General features: G+C 38.5%; 1 pseudogene; it reads left to right on the top strand.

Moving 5' to 3' along the window:
- The window catches only part of LOC138148513 (uncharacterized), a 26,771-nt pseudogene extending 1,069 nt beyond the window's left edge, over positions 1-25,702 (top strand).
- The last annotated feature ends 931 nt before the right edge of the window (positions 25,703-26,633 follow it).

The following is a 26,633-nucleotide window of genomic DNA, read 5'->3' as shown; positions in this document are numbered from 1 at the left end:
GTAGGTGGCTTAAAGTGTACAAATAAGGTCAATCCTGCCTCCACCCTTCACTGTCCCTTTATTCCCTGACCTGGACTGCCTACTGCCTTTGCCGGGTTTACTGTTTAGCTTTGGCCTAGTTTCTCCTTCTCTCTTTAACTTCTCAGGCAATATCCAAATCTCCAGGATCTTGGGCCTCATCTCCGTCATCAGCATCAACACCATCATCTGTTTCTACACCTTCTTCACAATTCTATGGAAAAAGCCTATTTGGACCTGGGTGTGGTCAACATCTTCTTCATGTCTGGTAGCAATGCTCCCCAGCAAGGCCATTGTTGGGCAATATGGAAAAGTTAGACAAATGCCATGGTTTATTTTTCTAGCACCCTTCCTGTTCTATACTCTTTTCCCTCCTTTCAGTATCCTCTTTCACGGCCCTGGAGTCTGGAGGACCTGAGTTCAAATCCAGCCTCAGACGCTTAACACTTACTAGCCGTGTGACCTTGGACAAGTCACTAAACCCCAACTGCCTTTCCAAAAAGCAAAATAAGTAAATTTTAGGGGCGGCTAGGTGGCACAGTGAATACAGCACCGACCTTGGAGTCTGGAGGACCAGAATCCTCTTTCAGACAGCTTCTTCCCTGCTCCCACCCAGCTGTCCACAACTCTCCAAAAGCCTGTGTCCTCACTGGAAGGGATAAAGGAGAATCTTGGAGAGGGAATCATCAACCCAAAGGAATGAATTTATCTTTTTTAACATTATTATTATTAAATGAATTTCTAAAGGTTTCAGAACTTCAGTCCTCCTTGACTAGACTAGTAATAGATATGCTACAGGGAGGGAAATTTTCCTGACAACTCTCAAATCAGGATTTGAGTTACTCTGACCATGTGCAGCTTCAGCCTTAGATGTCTCACATCAGGGCTCTGGCCCTTCTTGATCTCCTATCTTGGTCCCCTGGTGGTTCTTCCCAGTGGTACTCAGATAGGGCTGGGCGTGAAAGGAAAGCAGGAGGACAGCTCCTGGGGAAAGAGGAATGTTAAGGTCATTCTGCAATGTCTCTGTCCCTGGTCCCAGGCACCTGCCTCCTCTTCAGCCTTGTTATGTTCGTCATGCACATTTTAATGTGTACACCAGGCATTAGATGGAGATGAAATACCTGTGAACCTCTCAGCTCACTTGGGGGTGGAGCTTCCTCTACCTGCTGGCTGGTGAGTTAGCCCTCTCTGCAGTGTAAAAGAGGGAAGGTCCCCATTCTGGGGAGACACAAAGTTCCAAGCCAGAGATAGGAGAGTATTCAGTCTCCTGTATCCTCCTCTAATACAGATAAAGTTTTGTGATTTGAAAACACTACAAATCACATCTATTCTTATGGCTCTTGTCTTTGAAACAATTCCTATTAAAATTACCTCATCTGGGTCAGGGCTAAAGTTTTAGAGAAAAGTTAATGTCTAGCTCCTTCCTAATTCTTTTGTCTTGCCAGAAAGGAGAAATTATCCTTTAACAACATCTATTCATTCAGTTAATTTTTTTTTTTTGCTATCATTGTTAATAATATCCAACATAAGTACTTCCTATGGGCAAGGCACCTGACACAAAATTAAATTTGATGATCCCTATAATTCCCACCTGTGGGTCAAACATCACCACCTCCTCTGCCAGTAGCAAACTCTAAATTCCCAAACCAATCCCAAACAAAAATTCCTTCTTACAAACGAACATTAGAACTAGGGAGAGAAAAAGGGTAGGAGTCCTATGTACGTAACACTTTATTTACTCTTTTCCCTATTTGGCAACAAGTTCTTCTATTACCTTGTTTAAAAAAAAATGTTTTGCTGATGCATTTTGCTTTTATTCCTACTCACCAACTACTTCCCAATTACTCAGACACACCCTCTCTTCTAGAAAAAAAAGACAGTTAAGTAAAAACCATCCCAAATACTGAAGGAGACTTATATCAAAAGCAAGGTTTCACTTCCCAATAGAAATGATAAAAAATATATCTCAACATCAGTCATCTGGAACCACTTTGGTCATAGCATTTCTCTTGACCTCTATTGTTCTTTATCTTTTAGAATTGTCTTCATTTACATTATTATAGCTCTTATGTATATTAGTCTCCTGAATCTGATATGCATGTTTTTGTACCTGTTAATTTACTGCCAGAAGTAGTAATTTACTGCTGGGTCAGCAGGCAAAAAATGTGATTTCTACCTTCCATCAAATCTGTAGTCTTCTCTATGTGGTTATTACTTCCAAGAATGCAGGTCTTTATCCATTTTTTATCATCCATTCTGCATAACTACAAAAATAACAAATATCGGGGTGGCTAGGTGGTGCAGTGAATAGAGCACTGGCCCTGGAGTCATGAGGACCTGAGTTCAAATCCTGCTTCAGACACTTAACACAAAATTAGCCATGTGACCTTGGGCAAGTCACTTAACCCCAATTGCCCTACCTTCTGCCTCCAAAAAGCAAATAATAATAACAAACATAATGATGATCATAACAATAATAGCTATCATTTATGCAGCATTTTAGGGTTTGCAAATTGCTTTGCAAATAGCAATCTCCTTTTATCCTCACAACATCCTCCTATCCATATACTCCCACAAATTTGTCCACTGAATATTCCAGAAGCATTCTACCAAGAAGCTTACCAACAGACACAAGGACTCTCCATCAATTATTCCTCAATCTTGCCAAGTGATTAGCCCATATTTTTCTTTTCTGTTTTACTGAGAGAAATAATTATTTTTTCAATTATATTAATAACCAATTATTAAATTAGGATTGAGGCTTTTCCTTTCTATTTCCTCATTCAGGGACCAGCCCTTGCAGGTTATTCAGTCAGTCTCTGAGGGACATTGCTGATAGATGAGATTGCCTAAATCCTCCAGGTACCTGCTCCTCAGTCTTAGACAGGACACCTCCCAACTAAATGACTTTATTATTATCTAAAGTATAAACAGAATCCAGTCTAGGTGAGTTTTTGCCCTCAAGGGAATGAGCCCCTGCGCCTGGAATCTTCCATTAGAATTTGGGGTCACCCAGTTTATGCAAGAGAAAACCAACCAGAGTGGTCTGGGTAAAGATGAGTTCCTTTGTCCCAGATTGCTGGAGGCAGCTGAGTCTCATGATCAAACCAAGTTCTCAGCAAGAGAAGCTGAAGACTTTTAGCCCATCTCCTTATTTGAAAGTCCACCTCCCTTTCCCCTGAATTAATTGTTCACCAATCAGGGTTGATTTTCACCTGTCAGGGGCACCTTCTTTCCCAAAGGTATTTAAGCAGTCAGAGATCAGCCTTTGGTTACCCAGAGAGACCACTGACCATCATCAATTAATTGATTATTTGCTAGCCTAGTTAATAAATTGATTATTAATTACCCAGAAACTGTATCTTGGACTTTTCATTCATCTCTTTATCCATATTTTTTAATCAGACATTTCTTTTGATGATATAATTTTAAAGTGGCATTTTAATTATTGCATTTAAACAAAATATTCCAAATATCATGCAGTATTTTCTTTAATAAAATTTCATGTTTAACCAATGCTGAATGCTGTTCCATCTTACAAACCTCACCCCAACTTTGCCTCTTTCCCTAGGGCTCAACTCTTTATTCTACTATGTCAGTTCACAATATCCTACACCTGAACAAAACCTCATTGGTATTCCTCTAACAAGACCAAAAGTGGATTCTGGGACATCGATGGGGCTAGTTATCTCCAGGACAAGGTCACCATTGACCGTCTCATCCATGGGATTGAGGTTAATGAGAGATTCATCATCATGATCATCATCATCATCAGGGTCAGGGTCAAGTTTAGGTTAGTGGAATTTACAAGGGAAGGGTCAACACTATGGAAGATCATCAATAAATAAAGGCAAAGGAATTGTCCCAAGGTAAGAGTTACAGAGGGATGGGCATGGGAGAATCTAGCTCCAATAAACATTATAAAAAAGGGAAAGAAGCCAACCACAAGAGAAGAAAAAAGACAGCTGACTTTGGAGGCCAGATCCTGCTCTTCGTAACTAAGGGTAGGTTACAGAAGATATGTATATCAGAAGAAATTCTAAATTCATCTTAGAATGATTCTGGTAAACTCTCTACACATTACATACTATTTTTATGCGTTACTTGAAAAACAACAATTTATCAATGACAGAGAAAGTTATAAAAAAAATTCATTAAAGAAAAGTTTCCTTTAAAAAATGTCAGTTTAAAGGCCATAAATGATGAGAGTTATGAAGGTTAGGAAGTCTTGAAGGTCTGTGATCACACAGATTCGATGAAATGAGGAAAATGAAGTTTCAGCAAAAAAATCGTTTCCCTGTTGTTCCCCAGTGCCAATCACTGCTCCTAACTCTCTGTGTGACTTTAAGCAAACAGATTAAACATTCTCTTCCTTAGGCTTAGGGTCTGAAAATGGAAATTATTTCATGTCCATCCCTACCTCCCCCAGGAGGATTTATGGATCAATTTAATTCAATAAAACATTACGGGGGATCTGTTTTCTGCAAGGCTAGGTGCACTGAATTATTTTCATCCAATAATCAGTTCAAAGTCTGGTTTCATACTGATGAGAACATGCAGAGAAATGGGAATTTTGATGGAAAGTGAGAATGAATAACTTTAAATGAGTTAGAAGACTCTCAATTACCAAGAGGACAACAATAAGCTATTTGAGATTTGAAGTTCAATTCAACAATTTTTTAAGTGCCTATGATGTGCAAGGAACTGGTCTAGGCACTAAGGAGACACCTTTCTCCCTCCCCCCCAAAAAAAAGCATGTAAAATAAATATTACAAATATTGTCATTCCAGGTTGCAAATGAGGAAAGTGGGACTTGGCTTAAGTGACTTGCCTAAGGTCACACAGCTAGAAGGGACAGAGCTCTGTAATGGTAATGTAATTTGAATTTGAAGATCCCTTTGTGTTGGCAAAGGTAGCAGGTACTTAGCATTTAGTAACTGATCAAGCCTCTGTTGGAGAAACAGAAGGTATGAACTCCTGTCTCCTGTAGCTGATATAATAGGAAGGGGTTGGCTGAAACAGGAAGTAACTAATGCTGTGTATATAAGGAAAGCCCCAGAGAGGCACAGTCAGAATTTCTTGAGACCAGCATCGGTGGCAGAGAAGCTACAGAAGAGAGAATGAAGAACTGAGTCAGAATTTCCTGAGAACTTGTTGTGGTGGAGCTTCTTCTGAACGGGAGCCCAGAGCCCAGAGGCCTGAGCCCTGAGCCTGGATCCAGGAGCCAGGAGCTCAGGTGATGAGGAAGCATGACTGGGATGCTGAGACTTTGCTTGTTTATGGTTTGGTTGAGCCTTGAATTCCCTGGAGAAGAAATGGTGAAGGATCTGACATAGACCAGACCCTGTGAACTTCAGTGTGGAGCAGGACCTACCCAAAAAGCTGGACAAGGAACTGGGAGCTGTCTGCCATTGAACCCAGGTGACAGTCTGGTGAATCCAGGTAGAATCTGGGACCATGGAAGGGGATCCAGGGAATCTGAGAACAGGCCCCAAGTCAAGATGAAAAGACCTCTCCCTGGATACTGAGCAAAGATGAAATTGTAGTTTACTAGTGACCTGGGGTGGAGGATTTGTGTATGATACTTAGTAATTGATTGCTGAATAAGTGACTGATTGAGCTAATCAAGACTTTGCCCCATGAGTGGAAGACTTTGCTGAATAAGTGACTGATTGAGTTAACTTAAGAGTGCCCTATGTGTGAAAGACTTTGCCCCATGAGTGGAAGACTTTGACTATTGTACTTTGAGACTATATCATGATCTTATTATATTGTGATTTTCTGTGATAGTTTGCCCCATGAGTGGAAGACTGACTATTATACTTTGAGAAGTTGTAATACTGTGAATGCTGTACCTTGATTTTATGTGAAAGTTTTGCTTTGATTTGTTATGGAATAGAGTGTTCATTATACTGTGTAATCAGAACTTTAAAAGCTGTTCACAGTAGCATTCTTCTGGAAAGCTTCTGTGCATGGCATTACAAAGTCTCATTTTAACCCAGTTTTGTGCTTCAGGATTGAAAAAGAAAGAGTTGACATCTAATTATAGTGACTAGGCTGGGCCCTCAAGAAAATATGAGAAAATAGGAATTTCTCCCATCTTTGCAAAGGTGGTAGACCATGGGGGTGGAATATTACACACACTGCACTGCTGGAACTCAGTGTGTTTACTTAGCTGTGTGAAGTTGCTTTTGTTTTTCCTCTCCCTCATTACATGGTATGGCCTTCTGGGAAGGGGAAGAGACATGAAAAGATTTGGGAATAACAGTGCTATAAAAACAAAAAAGTATCCATTAAAAGTAAAATTTTATATAAAGCATCTGAAGGAGATAAAAATAAATTTTGCCTATTTTGAACTGTGTTTAGGGTCCTGATATCAGCCTATATGCCACCAATAACCATTCATTTGAGTGACTGCAAAGCTCAGCTTTCCTCAATATGTTCCAATCAGTCTCTCCAAATTAGCCCAATATTTCCTAGTTACACTTGTCCCCTGTTCTTTTGGGAGAAGGAGAAGGAGATGTGGTGTGGCAAAGTGATAAGTATAATGTGAGCCAAAGAACCTGAATTCAAATCTTGGCTCTGATACTCACCTGTATGACCTTGGACAATTCATTCTAGCTCTGTAGAACTTAAGCTTTAGTACCTCTAAAATGAGGACAGCATGCCTGTGATAATTACCTCACAGGATTGCTATAAGAAAAGGATTTTTGCAAATGTTAAAGCACCCCATATATCTGAGAGGGAGGGAGAGAGAGAGAGAGAGAAAGGGAGGGAGGGAGGGAGGGGGAGAGAGAGAGAGAGAGAGAGAGAGAGAGAGAGAGAGAGAGAGAGAGGAGACCATTTTATTGTACTTTGTAGATATTGTGCATTTTTTGTTTGTTTCTTCCCCTTAATTGAAGGTTTGTGGCAACCCCACGTGAAACAAGTCTATAAGCACCTTTTTCTAACAGTTTTCTTTAACATTTTGTCTCTGCATTCCATTTTGTTCATTCTCACAATTTTTCAAAACTTTTCATTATTATTACATCTCTTATGGTGATCTGTAATCAACAACCTTTGATGACCGCTCCACCACCGAGCTGTTCCCCATCTCTCTCCCTCTCCTTGGGCCTCTCTACTCCCAGAGATACAATACTATTGAAATTAGGCCAATTAATAACCCTACAATGATCTCTAAGTGTTCAAGTGAAAGGCAGTTAGATGACAAATTTCAATGTTGTCTTGTTTTAAGAAAGCCACAGCCACCCCAGCCTTCAACACCCACTACCCTGATCGGTCAGCAGCCATTGAGGCAAGACACTTCACCAGGAAAAAAAATTACAATTTACTGAAAGCTCAGATGATGGTTAGCATTTTTTAGCAATAAAGTATTTTTAAATTAAGGTATGTATTTTTTTAGACACAATACAACTACACACTTAACAGACTATAATATAGTGTAAACATAACTTTTTATATGCACTGGAAAACTAAAAAATTCACATGACTAGCTTCATTGCAATATTCAGGAAATACTTCTGCTCATTTGTTCTTTCCATTAAAGATCCATTTCCCCAGGACAGGAGGATACTCAGCAGGGGTACTGGCTTCTCCATCCTTGGTTCATATTCCTCTCCTCAATCTCCCCACCCATCAAGATCTTACTCTTCCTTCCAGGGCCACTTCTTTTATGAAGCTCTTCCTGATGACAACTGTCAGACACGAATCTCTCTTCCAGGATAATGCTTTTAATATCGGTATGATTCTTATGCCACCTGATGCCTTGTATCAAAGTTATTTGTATGCATGTCCCCTCCCCCCTATATTATAAACTCTAGAGAGCAGGGACTGTGTCAAGCAGTTTCTCAAGGACCCTTTAACTTGCTGCAATTTAGTCCGGGGAGGGGGGGGGGGAGAAGAATATGCTGCCACTTTAAAAGGAATGAGAGAGTAAATGAAAATCACATCCAAGTTCTCTTTCCCTTGTAATTTTTCCCTAATCTACTGACTAATATATTGGGTTTTCCTATCTCTGACTAGATTGATCTCTGACTTCCCCTCGGAATTCTTTGACCGTCTTGCTTTTGTTGTCTCTAAAGGTGGTCTCTCTCTTCTGGCCTCTGATTATATGTCCTGCATCATCTTTTGGCTCTAGTGAATTGGTTCCAAAATGAATACCTATTCTGTGGTAGGCATTCTATTCTCACAGTTATCTAGCAGACAAATGGTTTGAATCCTTCCCCAGCTCTTCATATCAGTTCTTGCTCTCAACTGGGTTCCAGTGTAGATGAAGTTTAACTTGTGTGTATGGGAGAGTTGTCAGGATTAATCTAGTTTAAAGTATATTAGCCATCACAAAATGGACAGTTGGCTTTAAAAGCTTCCTATAAAGAAAGCACAGGTTGACGATAATAATACGAATAATTTGCACACAATTGAGAAACAAGAAAATGGGAGAGCTGATACTTCTCTTCACTCATTGACATTCCCGTTATGCAATAAAACTAGCAACTGAGATCTGACAAGTTCTGCTAAAACAATTCAAAATTGTTAAGAGTATTTGAAATAGGAATTTGTACCTACTATTATCAATGATGAACTTTCCCCTAATCTATAGAAAGCCTTGAGATATAAGCTAATGAAAGTATGAATTTCCACACTCTCTTGTCATACCACCTTAGCCTGCAGGGAAAGCAGGCTCACACTTTAAGTGGTTGCTATAAAGCATTCATTCCATAGAGTTTACTTCCAAATGTGTCTTAACCACTGGAGATAACACTTCCTAGCTTCAGGACATGCTAGCTTTTGTCAAGCCAATTGCTTGCTCCTCAGAGTTATACTGGCACACTGGGCTTGGCTGCCAGCAAACTACGATATTCTTGGATCTCTTGCAACTTCAGCAAGAAGGTCCTTCTGACCACCTAAAAACTCACAGGGTTATAGCCTTGTCCATTCCATCTCCAGTACCCTCTTACCAAACACCAGAAAAGAACAGATACCACAAAGAATAGAAGCATAACTAGGGTCATATGCTCATGGGCCATATTGGTAGAGGCCCTAGTTGGAAGACAAGATCTCCTTCTCTATGCAAAGGCTTACAGCATTTTGTCCTTTTCATTCAAAACCAAAGAGATAAAAAGGCTTGTATAATTAATACTTTTTGTGGGCACATCCAGTTCCATCCCAGCAGTCAGTCAAAAGACTTTTCTTCATACCACAGTAAGCAGACAGAAACAGCTACAGAAAACTTGGGAATGTTCTAAATTATAATAAATGAGGTTATACCCTCAATTCCACATCATGAACTTCCAAAGAAGACTCAGTCTCAATGCAGAGGTAATGATTATACCCGGCAAAGCAAATGGTGTGCAAAATTCTGAGGGACTTGGCTCTCATTGGTCAATCCCCCATTACAGAAATTTTATGATTAACTAAAAGAAATTCTCCAAGTTAAATAAAAGCAAAGGTGACCATAGAGAAGGACAGAAAAATTTATGTTAGAAAATATTTCAGGAGTAAGTAATGAGCTGTAAACTTATAGATATGTGAAAACTTAATACTCATGCATTATAAAAATGTTATTCAAGAAAGGACTGGGAACGTGCTGGCCATGTTGTGTCCTAATAATATCCCCCTCAAATGAAACTTGAGTATATTTTAACAGGCAGGTAACAGCTTATTACTAGTGTGGGAACTATTCCTGAATCCTCAGCTTGAGCACCATCAGACCACAGGCTTGTTTGTGCTAAGATCAAAAGTAATAGGGCAGCTAGGTGGCACAGTGAATAAAGCACTGGTCCTGGAGTCAGGAGGACCTGGGTTCAAATCTGACCTCAGTTCAAATCTGACCTCAGACACTTAACACTTACTAGCTGTGTGACCTTGGGCAAGTCATGTAATCCCAAATGCCCTGCCTTTCTCCCTCCAAAAAAAAAGGATCAAAAGTAACACAAAGTTTGAAGAATAAAAATGAGGAAAAAAATGTGGTTTGCAAATTATTGCTTGTCTTTTTGTTTTTTAAGAGGACCAATGACATCACAGGTGATGTCTTGACTCATGGGTAAACTGGAGTTAAGTGAGGCAGAGTTGCACAAAGACATTAGCCCTACTCTCTCTTCCAGAGTGATCAGAGTCCGGTGGCAAGACAAAGTCAAGATGACAAGACTTGGCATCTTTCCTGTCTGACCTAGCTCTAAGCACTCCAGCACCTGCTTCAGCCTCTTTCATGGCTGTTGGAACAAATCATTCTCATTCACCCATTCTACCAGGGGCAGTCTCCATGCTTGGGGTAGACATCCCCCTAAGTCACCATCAGGTTTGAGGACTGTCAGTTACTCTCAACCAGGTTTAGCCCACCTGCCGAGATGGTTTACTGGGGTGTGGCCACTGTACATGCTACAGCTTTGGCAGGCAAGTAAAGCAACGCCAGAATAACCTATTAAACAAGTTACTGATGCCGAAAAATGAGACTGCACTAAACAACCAATAACTATTTACTAAGCAACTACAAATACACCAGGTGCTGGAGGCACAAAGACAGCTCCTGACTTTGATGATAACAGCAATGGGTACCACTCACAGAGCACATTAAAGTTTACTGAGCATCCTTATCCTGGCAACATCCCTGTGAGGTATTTGCTGTTATTATTCTGTTTTACAGATGAGAAAAATGACTCTGAGAGATGTTAAGTGACTCGCTGAGAATCGTACAGTTAATAAGGACCTGAGGAAGGATTCAGTCACATCTTCCTGACTCCAAATCTGACACACCATATACACTGCACCACCCAGCTGCCTCGTGTAAATCAGTACAACTGTCTATCTAGATAGTGTGTGTGTGTGCGCATGCGCGTGTGTGTGTGTGTACATTCATTCACATGTGTGGCGGCTAAGTGGCACAGTGCATAAAGTGCCAGATCTGGGGTCAGGAATACTCATCTTCCTGAGTTCAAATCTGGCCTCAGACACTACTAAATATGTGACCCTGGGCAAGTCACTTAACCCTCTTTGCCTCAATTTCCTCACCTGTAAAATGAGCTGGAAAAGGAAATGGCAAACCACTCCAGTATCTCTGCCAAGAAAACCCCAAATGGGGTCAGGAAGAGTTGGACACCACTGAAATGACTAAACAACAACAAATATACATGTACACACATGTGTATACATGTACATAGATACACATGTGTACATGTTTATATATATAGATATACTATATGTCTATATATATCTAGTACATACAACAGTATGTACATAATGTGACTGGAGGAAAAGATATTGACATTGATTACAATAATTTCATGCAAAAATTTAGTTGGACATAACTAATATGAAATATATTTTGCATGATTTCACATATATAACCTACATCAAATTGCTTACTGTTTCAGGGAGGAGAGAAGATAGGAAGGTAGAGAATTTGGAACTCAAAAAAATTTTTTAAATGAATGTTAAAAGTTGTTTATACAGGGGTGGCTAGGTGGTACAGTGAATAGAACACCAGCCCTGGAGTCAGGAGGACCTGAGTTCGAATGTGGCCTCAGACACTTGACACACTTACTAGCCATGTGACTTTGGGCAAGTCACTTAACCCCAATTGCCCTCCAAAAAGCAAAAAAAAAAAGTAGTTTTTACAAGTAACTAGGAAAAAATAAAATATTCAAAAAAAGTTTAGTTGGAATAGCTCAATCACCATAAATATATAATCATCATAATAAAGTATGAACCAATTAAATTATATATTAAAGACACAAAAAAGAATCTAAAAATGACTTTAGTCAGTCAATAAATATTATTTAATGTCCAAGTGACGCTACATAGCAGCCAAGACCAGTGATGGTTTGACAATGGTCCCTACACATTTTTGATCATGTACCCCATAAGTAAAATCTTTTAAGTACTTACCCACGATATATGTATACTGACTTCCTATAAATTAGGTATATAGAATACTGTACTAATATATTATGTACACAATAAAACATGTAAAATTAGACCCAAAATGGTCAAATAAAGATGAAATAAATACTTTTAAAATAATTGTCTTTATTAAAGGTACAAAAAGATTTCTACTTTCACTAAGAATTGTAGTTGAATATGTTTTATTATTTTTGAAATCTTGATTTAACACTGCAATAGAATCCTATCATGAGTAAAAACAGAATAATGGGATAAAATCACAAAAATGAAATTGATTATAATTAAACAAGAAATGACTCATATTAATATGGGAATTATTCCTGAATCACCTATCTATTTACAAATAAGGTTGCTAAGTTCAACTTATTCTGATTCTTGGCTTTAATGACTGTCAGAGCAAAAGAAAAAAGATAACTCACTAAGACAAACAGAGATCAAAGGGAAAAAAGTACATTTTTTGCTACAATTACTAAGTTATGATACTCATTTTTTTTAGTCCTATCCACCAATCATGCAAAGCTTTTTGCTAAAAATTCTGCTAGTAAATTTCTACCTTCCTTAATGTCAATTGCTCTTGCAAATCAGAAACTGTTTATTTTGTATTTTTAACAAATGGGTTCAAAGCTCACTTAAACCCTTCATGTGAAAGATTAGTAAACAGATTTGAACATTCTTTTTCTAATTTTTTTTTAACTCTGAAGATGAGAGAGTATTTCTAGATAACAGGTATCATTTTCAGGGGGAAAAAGCAATCTTAGTTTTTAGATGTCATTCTAATCAGGTTGGTTTCATACTTTCATTAGCTTATATCTCAAGGCTTTCTATAGATTAGGGGAAAGTTCATCATTGATAATAGTAGGTACAAATTCCTATTTCAAATACTCTTAACAATTTTGAATTGTTTTAGCAGAACTTGTCAGATCTCAGTTGCTAGTTTTATTGCATAACGGGAATGTCAATGAGTGAAGAGAAGTATCAGCTCTCCCATTTTCTTGTTTCTCAATTGTGTGCAAATTATTCGTATTATTATCGTCAACCTGTGCTTTCTTTATAGGAAGCTTTTAAAGCCAACTGTCCATTTTGTGATGGCTAATATACTTTAAACTAGATTATAAAATTCACAAATCATTTAGCAGGGCATGCAAAATGCAGGACTCTGGACATCTTCTGGTCAAGATGAGACCTGAAGAGGATGGCAAGCACCCAGTTCCCATATACCCCCAGAAAAGCACTGAAGTTTACACCAGAGAAAATAATTATCAAAAAAAATCCAATGAGAAATCACAGAAGGAATTTTTCCTGCCCTAGAAATTCACATCAACCAGAAGTCCAAGGGCAGTAGGAAAGGGTACCACCAACAAAGATGCTCCATTGCAGAGTAGTGAGGTCAGAACTGGGAAAGGGTCAAACAGTTTCAAGGCTTTATGTGTGCAGACAGCAAGAGCAGAGAGCTCTTCTTGAAAAAATCCAGGGTGGTCTTAAAGTTCTAGGGAGGAGACCTTCCAAGTTAGTACCTGGAAAACTCATTGAGGGGAGAAAATTTAATTATTATTGAACTCCCTGAAAATCACGATAAAATAAAAGGCCTGCAACACTATATTTCAAGAAGCCACAAATGAAAACCACCTAGATCTTTCAGAAGAAGAAAGGAACAACAAAAAGATAAGTCCCAGGAATGCCAAATTCCAGAGCTCCCACATCAAAGAAAAAATACTGCAAGCATCATATCCACCCACTCCAAAAAGTACAGATCAAGTACCAAGGGGCTACAGTCATGATCACATACTATCAAACAGCTTCTACTATAAATGAAAGGAGATCCTGAAATACAATATTACAAATGCAAAAGAGATAAAGTACAACCAAAAATAACTTTGTAAAGCTGAGTATCCTTCTGTATTGGGGAAATGGATCTTGAATAAACCAGTGGATTTTTAAGCATTAATGATGAAAAGACCATAGCAGCATAGAAATTTTTAAAATATAAGTGGAAAGGAAAGAGGAAAAGGGACAAGAATCTACCCTCTGCCAGACACTGTGCTAAATGTTTTACAAATATCATCTAATTTAATCCTCACAACAATCCTGTGAGATAGGTGCTGTTATTATCCCCAGTATTATTACAGTAGAGGAAACTGAGGCAGACAGAGGCTAAATGACTGCCCAAGGTCACACAGCTGGTAATGTTTGAGGCTGGACTTGAACTCAGGTCTTTCTGAGTATGGCACCTACCTCCCAGTGCTGCTGTGAGGAGAAAATATTTGTTAAAAGTGCTTAACATAGAATCTGGCATATAGTAGGTGCAGTGTAAATGTTTATTCTCTTCCCTTCCTGACTCCAGGGCCAATGTTCTGCCCATCTCACCACCTGGAAATGTAAAGACAAGAACCTAGAAATCTAGAAAGGTAAATTTAATTGAACAACTGGAAACTGTATGATGATACAGTGCTAACAGAAAGGGGAGGAGAAACAAATGTCACTTCAGGACCGTAATATCCTCAAAGGAAAACAGAGGTCTATTCTATGTATTTGAAGAAAGGAAACAGAAGGGAGGGGGAAAAGATATACCAGTATAGAAAGGAGGAAAAAAGGGAGTGGAACTTGGTATTCTTATAACTGGGGTACATAAGAAGTATATACACACATGGAAGAAGGTGTGGGAAGAGTGAGCATCAGATGAACACCACTCATCTGAAACAAAGAAGAGTTGGACACACACACACATACACAGTTTAGTGTGGAAGCATGCCAAACTCACAGGGAAACATACAAGGATGAAAAGGGAGCAGTGTTGAAGAGGGAGGATAATGCCTTAGAAAGAATAATCACAAATAAAACAAATTTCCTGATCAGAAAGGGATATTAAAAGTAAAAAAAAAAAAATAGAATCTAAGGGTGTATCTGTATCAGCAATGCCATATTCACAATGCCTATAGAGATTACAAATATGCTGATATAATTATCCATTACAAAATACGTCATGTTTGCCATATGAGGAAATAAACTAGAAAATTTATTAAGATACCAAAAGACTGAGTCCCAAAACCAGAAAGTGAAAGCCATCAGAGTAGTTATGATATTGGCACAGGTAGATAAAGTAGAAAGCACCCACATTTTCAAGCCTTTAAAACAGAACAGGCTACCTCAGGCAAAGGTCCTCCTCTCCCCACTCACAGCAACCACCCAGCGTCCGGGAAGCGGGCTCCCAGCAGCTCCGGCCCCTGGCAGTCCTCAGCAGGAGTCCTTAGCAGAAAGTCCTTAGCAGTCCTAACTCAAAAAGGGCTTCGCGCTGCCACTGCCTCTGCTGCTGCCGCCGTCACCACCCCTGGATCACAATTGAATCTACCCCAGAGTTACATCAAGTTTAAACACAGCACTTAATACCCAAATGGAGGTCTTTTCTTCATCTTGACACGAGGCAAGTTCTCAGCAATCTTAGTTCCTGGGGAGACAAGGCTTAGCAAGGCCATAAGATACATTGCCAGTCCCTTCATGAATTCATCCTCTGTCTGTAGAACAGTCCTAGAACCCCTGAACACATTAGCAAAGCCCTCTCCCAGGATTTCTGTAAACATACAACAAGAAAATCCTTCTTCAGGGCTTCTGAACCAACAGAAAGGCTCCCAGACCCCTGCAACAACAGCACTGTCCTTCACCAGTGGACAGTATTCACTCTGTCTGCAGGACAGTCTCCAGACCCCTGCAACAACAGCACCGTCCCTTACCAGTGGACAGTATTCACTCTCTGTCTGCAGGACAGTCTCAGGGCTTCTTAGCGAACAGCCAGGTTCCAGGACTTCTTCAACAAAAGGACTGTCTTTCACCAGTGGACAAATCTGGAAAAATAACATCAAAACAGACAGACAAAGTACCAGCAAAACAGCCATGTCTCCTCAGTCCTTGGCAGCTCAGGGGGCAGGTCTCAAAAGTCCAGGGCAATTCAAAGCGGCCACCAGCAATTCTCTTAGTCTCTCTCTCTCCACGAGGTGCTGCTTCCAAAAAGATCTTCCGCCTCTCTCTAGTGTCTCTCCAAATCTACTTCACCAGCTCCTCCCAGGTCAGGACGTTCTTTTCACATCAACAAGCCCATCCCACAGGTGGGATTAACAAACTCTGGGTTTTAACACAATCAATTTGAAAACCAAGCCAATACAGGGGAATCTTTAATTGCCATTACTATCACAGTATCTAAGGCTGCTTCTTAGATGGCTGGGGAATGGCTAAAAAAATCATGGCATATTAATGTAATATAACACTATAAGAAATAATCAAAGAGATTATTTCATAGAATCCAGGGTGATATGAAATGACACAGAGTGAAGGGAGTAGAACCAGAAGAACAATTTATATAAGTTGGAACGTTGTAAAGAAAAAAATTTTGAAAGACTTAAGAACTCTGCAAAATGCACTGACCAACTGTGTCTCCAGAAGATCTACAATGACATATGTTATCCACCTCCTGACAAAGAAGTAACAGAAGTAAGTTGCAAAAAGATGAAAAAGTTTTTAGACATGGCCGCTATGTAAATTCATTTTGTTTGACTATGCATATTTGTTACAAAGGTTTTTTTCTCTCCCTCTTGGTTTTTAATGGAAGAGGTTAGGTATGAGGAAGGAAGATTAGCAATACTGATATTAGAAAAAAAAAAAGAAAACAGAAGTTCAAGGAAAAAACCATAGAATAGTTTTGAAAGTAACTTGCAAATTTTATTATGTGCTTTTTAAAAAAGTAAGCAATAGGGGTGGCCAGGTAGCACAGCGAGTAAGAGCACTGGCTCCAGTGTCAGGATGACCTGGGGATCAAAATCCGGGCTCAGATACTTAGCAGCACCACACCCAGAAATAACTGGCCGTGTAACCTTGAGCAAGTTACTTAAACCCAATTGCTTTAAAAAAATAAAAAAGTAAGCAATATAAATCAAGATTTATGGTTTCATATATATATATATAATCTTTTTGTGTTCTGCCATGTACATGGAAATGCTCCTTTTGTGTGTGTGTGACTTCAGAATTTTTAAAATGAGAAGAAAAAAATGCAACACGTTGAAAGCAAATAAATGAGTCAGCACCTCAATGTTTTGGAACTCCCACTTCCCCCTCCATGTACCTGATAAATCATTCATGATACATAACCACCTGACATATGGATAAAGTAAGGTTTCAGTATGAATTCATGTATTAAAATATAAGTAACATTTAATTCTTTCTTTTTATTTTTTAGATAAAAAGAAATACAAAAATAACTTCTAATATTTTCTTTCTCACACCCTAGTGGATAGTCTTGCATACACCATGTGGTAAGCATACCCAACTTTGGAGACCATTGGTTTAGAATACAAGTTTGTTTATAAAAGTTTACAAAGGATAATGCTGGAACATTATGCATACTATGAGCTCATAAAATAGTGAGAAGCCATGGAAGGGAAAAAACAGACTAACAAAGGCTTGACAAAAAAATTCCAACTAAGCAAAATCATTCTGGAAGGAGGACAATAAATAGAAGAAAGATGAAAAAAATTTGCAAAGATTTTTAAACACATGTACTTTTCACCTCGAAGGACAGAGTAATCACCACAATTAAACATCAGCCTCCCAGATATGCTTCTAAAAGAAACAATAGAACTGAAGAAAACAAAAGTGAAGAAAGGACCATGGACTAGGTCTATGCAGGAGGTGACATAATTTTGAGAGCGTTGAGGGATCAATTCTTGAAGTATCCGAGCAGATACCAAAAGCAAAGAAAAAGGCTCCGATCTCGTTATTAGCCAAGAAAGGTAGCCAAGAGAACATCAATTATTACTCAACCATATGCCTACTTCCATTTATATAAAAAATGTATGAGAATAATCTACATATGCCTCAAGGGCATACTTGATGAGAGCATTCAGAGAACAGGAAAGCTTTCACAAATAGTATTCCACAGTAGACCATATCTTTATCATCATACAATTGACAGAAAAAAATTTAAAATGTTCAATATTCCACTGAGCTTGTTGTTAGTTAACTATAAAAAACACATTTGATTCGGTAGAATAAAATGCCATGCTAAAAGCATTTTTCCAACAAGTTGTCTCCCATAAGTATGTCAAAATGATACAAGATTCCATGAAGAGCAAAACAAGTAATTTCGTTCGACAAATTTGATTATTACTATATAGCGAGACATAAAGCCAAGTGGCTTTTGCTCACTAAAGGTGCTCACCACACTCATGGAGGAACTCCAGCACACGGGAAAATTTTCAAAGTTTTCCTATAGGTGGTGAGGTCTTCTAACTATGACTGCATGTGGATATTCCTCAACTAATTGCTGCAAGACCCAGAACACTGAAGACGTTCCTAAACAAGATATACAGTTGTCCTAAAGAATTTGGCCTAACCAGCTACAAAGGAAGATTCAAGTAAATGTACATGCCCATTGTATAGACAATGATATAACAACAAAAACAACAATACTAAAATTTAGATAAGCACTTTAAGCTTTGCAAAGTGCTCTACAAAAATTATCTGATTTTATCCTCACAACAACCCTGGAAAGCAGGTTCTAGTATTTATAGATAAGGAAACTGACTCAGACAAAGGTTAAGTGACTTACCCACGGTTATGCAGAATCTCAGGCAAGATTTGAACTCAGGTCTTATTGACTCCAGGTTCAAACCCTTATCCACAGTACCATCTAGCTACCTATTGAGCTCATCCATCAGAACATGCGTCTTGGAGAGTCCCCTGCGAATTCGCAATGAGCCAGGACGAGAAATGAGGCAGAAAGATGATAGTAGACTGGAATGACTTGGAGAAATTTCATTACTCTTTTACTGACCCCATGTTTCTCCCTGAAACAGAGGCCTATCTTTATGTGTTATCAAGATCCTTACAGTGTTTCTGTATGTATGTAACTGAAAATTCAACATTTTCTACAGGATTGAAGTTGAGAATCACCCAAAGAGCAGTGGAGAAGATACATGACTGGCATGTGACAAAATGCCCATGATGGAACCTACAGGGTTCCATGGCAATGTAGCCATCAGCACATGGCAGCCCAGGACCAAGGGAAGGAATACAGGAATTGTATTGAAACAATTGTTGCAATATGTTTGCAGGCACCTGGCAAAGGGCTGCTAAGTATCAGAAGACGTCTATGGAGAGAAAGCACACTCCCTGAATGATAGCCATCCTCCTGGAGCTAAGCCTTAGTTATAGCTGTGATAAGGGCTGTTCCTCTATATCAATAAAATGAAAGAGGGCTTAATGGAGCAGCTGTGCTCCTAATAATCTTTTACTTGCTGTGACAGTCATACCATACCCAGATCTGTCATTCTGGGACTCTGAGATCCAGTCAACCCCAGAATCTGAAAGCCTTCTGGTAACAATAATCTGACACAAAGTACTTGCCTTTAAGCTGACTGGTGTAAAGGTGAATCTCTGGTTCAATTACTCTACCCATACAACATAATCTTTGCCTTCTAAGGGCTGACGCTACAAGGCATGAAACCAAAAGCATAATGAAGACTGTCAACATAGAGACCTTCAGGAGATTTGTCCTACAATGGCTCATGGCCACAGAGACAAGACTCTGGGCATTGGCTTTTACTAAATTTTGGTTTTTATATCTTGCAGTGTTTCATGAAGGACAATATGTGCTATTCTACTTACGACATCATCAGAAACCAAAGACTTTTGTGGACAAACTTTTACACTCTTGATACTAAATCTGTCCTGCCGCACCTGGTCCCCCAATCTCTAGGCACTTTCACTCCTTAGCCACCCTACATTCTGCCAGATTACACATCCCAATCCACTATGTGCACCTTTAATGATTCTCTATTTCTTCCAGGATAAAGTCAAATTCTTGTAGTACTTTTATAGCATTTGATGCCCTACTTGAATAATCTGGTGCCAATTTATCTTCCACCACCTTGACTCCAAAAGTCCTACCCAAACTGGTCTACTTGTTGTTTCCCTCCTTGCACCTTTGTCTCTAATAATAAACAACATTTAAATACTTTAAATTCCTTCTCCACTCTTCTCCCCCTTTCAAAATTCTATTTATCCTTCAATGCCCAGCTCAAATCATCTTCCCTAATCACCCAAATTAACACAATCTTCTGGAATTCCTACAGAATTTATCTTCTGAACCATCATATATCATTTGGCACGTGCCACCTTGTATTATAGTCTCCCTAACTAGATCCAATTCTATTAACATTCACTGGTTACCTCCATGTTCAAGACATTTAGTTATAAGTTCCTGGAGAGGAGGACAACATCTTATACTTCTTTGCACCCCATGACAATAAAGACAGTAATGTGTGCAGAGTCAGTGGGCAACAAATGTTTGTCAAGTAAACTGATTAATGGCAGTTAACAAACATCCATGAAATATACTCTATGTCAGGCATCGGGGTAAACAGTAGGAGCTCACATACCAGCGGGGGAGACAATATCCAAACAACTATGAATACACAAAGATACAAACAGGAAATTGGAGGAACTGTCAGAGAGAAGACACTAGCATTGATTGAGGAGAACTGGAAAAGGTCTCTGTAGAAGGTAGGATTTAAGCTGACTCGAAGCCAAGAAGCAGAGATGAGGAGAGAGAATAATGAAATTGGTCAAGCCTCATAGCTAGCAGGAAAAAAAAGGAAGATTAACAATCCTCTCGCTAAAAAGATTTGGAGGGGCGACTAGGTGGTGCAGTGAATAGAGCACCGGCCCTGGAATCAGGAGGACCTGAGTTCAAATCCAGCCTCAGACACTTAATACAAAAACTAGCCGTGTGACCTTGGGCAAGTCACTTAACCCCAACTGCCCTCCAAAAAATAATAATAATAATAAAAAGATTTGGAGACTGTGTGGCTAGAATTTCAGTCCTAACCAAGTCTGATGAGAAGGAATTGCAAACAATGGTTTGCTGAGCTGCAAAAAGTTTTCATTTGATATTGTCTTATTTTCTTTTTAAAGCAATTGGGGTTAAGTAACTTGCTCAAAGTTACACGGCCAGTTATTTCTGGGTGTGGTGCTAAGTATCTGAGCCCAGATTCAATCCCCAGGTTATCCCAACATGGGGGCCGGTGCTCTTACTCGCTGTGCTACCTGGCCATCCTTGATGTTGTCTTATTATATATGACCTAGCCAGTGTTCTAACACAGGAAATCTTAATATTTTTGGTGTCAGAGACCCCTCTGGCAGTGTCCTTAGAATGATGTTTTCAAATGCATAAAATAAAATCTATATGATATTAAAAGAAATCAATTATGATGGGCAGCCAGGTGGCTCAGCAAGTAAGAGCGCCAGGCCCCAGTGTCAGAATGACCTGTGGATCAAATCCGGGCTCAGATACTTAGCACCACACCCAGAAATAACTGGCCGTGTAACCTTGAGCAAGTTACTTAACCCCAATCGCTTTTTTAAAAAAATCAATTATAACGAAAGTTATCAAAATATTTTTTAAAACCAGTTCTTAGACACCATATTGAGAACCTCTTCAGACTCTAAAAAATTTAGCCTGAACATTTATTTGTTGCTTATGAAATGAATGAAAATTTTTTTATGTTTAACCAGACCTGTGATTCTAGTAGGTATAATGAACAAACAGCAAGGAAACTGTACTTATGTGGTTTAGCACCTTATAGTCTTAGAGAATTGTTTTAGGTGCTAACAAATTAAGCAACTTGCCCAGAATGATACAACCAATAGGAGTCTTACATTTTCCTGATTCTGAGCCTGGCTCTGTCTCCTGCAGCATATGCCTCATTCATAAGGAACACAAAATCAGATGGCTGGTGAGGAATCAGCCCTTTTTCTGAATGTCCCATTTCTGGGTCTGGGTTTGTTGTTGTTTTGTTTGTTTGTTTGTTTTGTTTGGTTTTGGTTTTGGTTTTTTACTGTCCTATGTATAAGATCATTTCTAAGGCATAAGTGTCTCATCAGTTCTGTCCAGCCCTGTGCAAGGGTCGGGGTTTAGAGGTGTGGAACTATAGGGAGTCTTATGGAATTACTGCTGGGTTTGGAAAAGCATGACAGAGTCCACATCTATAAGAATGGTATCCCTATAATAATTAACTCACATTTTAATAGCACTTTAATGTTTGTAAAAAGTGCTTTGCATACTCATCTTATTGGATTTTTACAACCCTGTGAAAAAGGTGCTATTATTATTCCCAATTTACAGATGAGGAAATTGAGAGTTCGAGAGGCTAAATTGACAGTACCCAGGGTCACACAGCTAGGAAATGTCTGAGCAGGATTTGAACCCAGATCTTCCTTATTCCAAGTCCAGTGCTCTGTCTACCTATCATGCTGCCTCAAAATCCTAATTTCATGGAACAAAATAATTATATTGAATGAGGCATGCCTGTATACTTAATGTGCTTTGTATAAAAGGGATATAAGGGATAGTGGAGTCTTTGGAATGCTGTTTCTGTCTATACCCTTTAACCCATAATTCTACTACTAGACATATATTCTCCAAGAAGATTACTAACAAAAAGAAAGGCTCCATACAAACCAAAAGAGTTATAGAAGCATTTTTTTTTTATAGTAGCAAAGGACTGGTGGCAGTGGAGAAGCATATGCTCATTGATTTGGGATTGGCTAAACAAGTTGTGGTATAGGAATGTGTTGGAATATTACTGTGCTATAAGAAGTAGCAAATATCACATTTTTTGACATGGCATGAGAATTTGTTTCGTTTGACTATGAATATTTGTTTCAAGTTTGTTTCCTTCTTTTTCAGGGAAGGTGAGTTAGGAGGGAGAAAATATGTCATAATTGGAAAACATAAAATTTCATTTTTAAAAGAATGCAAATATAAATAGAGAAGCATGAGAAGATTTACATGAACTGATGCAAAATGAAATATGCAAAACCAGGAAAATAATATGCATACTGATCTACAATTTAAATGGAAAAATCAAGAACAAAACAACCAAACTCAAATATTGCAAAATTATAAAGACCAGCACTGGCTCCAAAAGAGACTTATGAGGAGACACCTGCTCCCCATCTCTTTGCAGAAGCATGGACTTACTGGTGTGGAATACCATATATATCATCAGATTTTTTTCAATATACTGATTAATTTTGCTGAGTTTTCTCTTCCCTCTTTTTTATTCTTTGTTAAATGGGATTGTTCTCTGGGAAGAAGAAGGACAATTAGGATATGTAGGTGATTTTAAGATTAAAAGATATCAATATAAACTTTTTACAAAAAGAAATAGTTTCTCATTTTAATAATAAAACATCTAGTAAGTGTCTGAAGCTGGGTTTGAACTCAGGTTTTCTTGACTTCAGTCCCCAGCACTCTATGCCCCGTGCTTCCTAGGTACCTCCTTTTTTCAAATATGTGTATACACAAGGATATATATATATGGATATACACATATGTATATAAAACTGCTGTCCTGATTAATGCAAATGATGAGTCCCTTGAAGTGGTCACATGTATTCAGATTCACACTGTTTGAAGTTATAATTATATAAAATGTGGTAACTGGTTCCAGTCCAATGGAATAATGCCGTGTGAATAAAAATAATGTGACCATTTCAGAGAATTCTTTGTTTCACTAACAAGGACCTCGTTGCATATATTCGTTCTTCCTACATTGTTAGCCTTGTTGTCTATCTCTACATATAAATATGGCAGAAAAATTGTAAAAAAAAAATCATTGATTTCTCCTTTCTATGCTGAATGCCTATAAAGATTAGCTTGGTTTGCACATCCAGCCACCATTTACAAAACCTACAGCTACCTGTGACTATTCTTCTGCTTATTTTCTCAAAAACAGATTTGTGATTTTTTCTGAATATTGTAATCTAGGTGGTTCTGGCATATTTTGTTGTTTTTTAGGGCTACTAGTTCAATGCATCACTTGTGGTTTCCATGAGAGACCTTAGAGCATTTCTTCTTCTAACTCTTGTACTAAATAGCAGGTGCTTGGGTTTCCTATTGTCATCCATTATTCATACTTGACCAGTCAGGAAGATTTATGTTGCAATACATATCACTTATGTTGAAGCCTGGCTGGGTTCCAGTCCCAGCCGCTTCTTGTCATTTAACATTGCCTTGAAAGCTAGAGTTATCACTATGGTACTGAAGGTATTCATCCTGGAAATAATCATGGATGCCTAAATTGTGGGTGAGGTGACATAGGTGATAATTCTAGGAAGTATGGATGGGCACACACTAAAATTGATATTATGATGGTGACAACACTCAATATGGTTTGTGGAAATGGGATAAAGTATATGGGCTCTCTTTGCACTCTACCTCCACACTTCTAATACACAGCTTGGTCCAACCAAGGGTCTGATCAATTCTTTAATCTGATAGATTAGCAGCATCTCTTACTTCCCATTTCCTTTACTGAGACTATACTCAATCCCTAAAGAATCACTGATGATATGGATGAAACTAATATAACAGGAAATTGGCCAATGAGAGACACGTCCTGAGAGAATACCCAAGGGAATGAGCTTGCTTCTGGAACTGCATGATAAAGAGGGAGTGGAGGGCTCTTTCCTGATTCAGAGAATGTGAAGGTATTCTGTGACTTTTCTGTCTGCCTACTGCATGGAAAAGTTTTTTTTTTTAATTGGCTGCTAAACTGAAACTGAGTATAATTATGAAGTTGCTAGTTAGTCATTTTCCAGTCGTGTCCAACTCCCTGTGACCCTATTTGGGGCTTTCTTGGTAAAGACACGAGTGGTTTGACGTTTCCTTCTCTGGCTCATTTTACAGATGAGGCAACTGAGGCAAACAGAGAAAAGAGACTTGCCCAGAGTCATTTAGCTAAAGTGTCTGAGGCAAATTTGAACTCAGGAGGATGAGTCTTTCTGACTCCAGGCCCTGCCCTCTGCTGTACTACAGTTACAAAATGTACCACGAAAAAAACCTCTCCCTCTTTCCTAGTAGTAAATGGGAGAAGGGCCTTCCAGCTCTATATTTAGGATCCAGTGTATAGATATAAGCAGATATAAAGTATACAATAATAACTGATTTATATGAATGGGGTAGGCAAAGTACTTTAAATGTATTATCTCTTTTGGCCCTCACAATTATTTCATTTCAAGAAAATGCAGTTCCAGGAAGAAAAATTACATCCCCAGGATCATATAGGTTAGTGTCTGAGGCAGGATTTGAAAATGGGCCTTCCCAGCTCCAAATATAACAAGTCACAGATACTTCTCACTCAAGTTACAGAAAAAAAAAAAAGTGACTCTCAGGAGGGACAGAGAGGACAGATACTAGCATTTGGACAGTGAGTCTGATGGGAAGGGGAATGAGCCAGAGAATTTAGGAAAAGTTGTTCTAATCTTGGACCAAAAAAACAAAAAGAAGAAAACACTTCTCTCCTTTGCAGAGATGAGGGTGTCAAATGGTGTGAAACATTACAAATAATGTCAAGTTTTTTTCAAAGTATTAATCAGTTTTGCTAAATTTTCTCTTATTCTCCTTATCTTTTTTTTTCCTTTAAAAATGTAGTTATAAAGGTTGGCTTTCTGGGAGGGGAGAACAGGAAGGATACTGGAGGAAATCTAGGCAATTAAAAAAAAAGATATCAATAAAATTCCTTTAAAAAAAAAAAAGCCGTTCTCAGCAGCTCCTTTCCTCCTGTTATGGCCCTAGCTCCCTCCTCCAGCCCTAATTGCAAACAGCAGTGCCAGCAGGTGTGGAAAGACAAGCCAAGATGCCAGGGAGGAAGATCAACATGAAGAAAGAGGAAGTAAGAAAGCAGACTTACAGGCTGTCAGCAAGATTGTCAGCTATACCAGCCCCCACCAAAGTTGAACCTGAGCCCAAAATGATGGCAGAGAAGAATAAACCTTCGGACAAAAACGCTGAAACAAAAGAAAAGCCAGGACTAAGCCAGAAGAGATTAAAGATGATTTCCCTGTAGAAAATGGGAAAATGAAAATAAGGAGGCCCCAGCCTCTGATTCAGCAGAAAAGAGAAAAAAACTAAATCTAAATGACTTATATTGAGTATTTTTAACAGTTGTACCTGTTACCTCCTTTCTTGTATGTTTTTAATCAATTCTTTTGTAAATCCAAGCTTTTTAGTAGCTCTAGAAACATGTTTAAAAGGAGGGAATTTCATAGAATTTCTTTAAAAAATATTTAGACAAGTGGAAATGCCTTTTTTAGTAGGTTTTCATGTACTGGTTATTTATTTTTCTGTAGTACCAGAAATTAATGGAATGTTGGTTAAAGGCTGTTTTGTGGCTAGGTTTAACATCCTGTAGACAGCTTTTATATTACATTAAATGAAACAACAAAAATTCCAAGTTAGAGTCATGATCATGAATTTTCAAGATCTTACTATTTTAATTGCCTGTCTTATGTATACATCTTTTCTGTAGAATTGTTTCATAAACAAAACTGCTCCCTGATATCGGATTTCCCATTCAGAATAGTTTAGTATTTGTGAAATTTTGGTAGTATAGTGGTACAATTTTTTTCTAGTAATTTTGTAAATGTACCATAAAAGATTGGAAAACCTCTAGTGTGTATGATTTTTACTAAATAATGAGTAGTACTTTTCTTTATAAAAGACATTCAGGATACTGGTACTGGATGCCCTCTTTTTAGGGACAGTTGCCTCCAAACTCAGAGATGGAAAGACATTAAAATAATGTGTAGTATTTTTTTTAAGATTACAACTAGATGGTTTTTAGGTTTTTTTATGCTAGCATTTTACCAATTTGCAAATGTTCATTGTA

The sequence above is a fragment of the Petaurus breviceps genome, unplaced genomic scaffold (genome assembly GCF_028583685.1).
Source record: "Petaurus breviceps papuanus isolate PSGF00001 unplaced genomic scaffold, PetGlider_PUasm1.0 90825, whole genome shotgun sequence".
NCBI classification, from domain to species: domain Eukaryota; kingdom Metazoa; phylum Chordata; class Mammalia; order Diprotodontia; family Petauridae; genus Petaurus; species Petaurus breviceps.
This window is presented reverse-complemented; position numbering and strand designations above follow the sequence as displayed.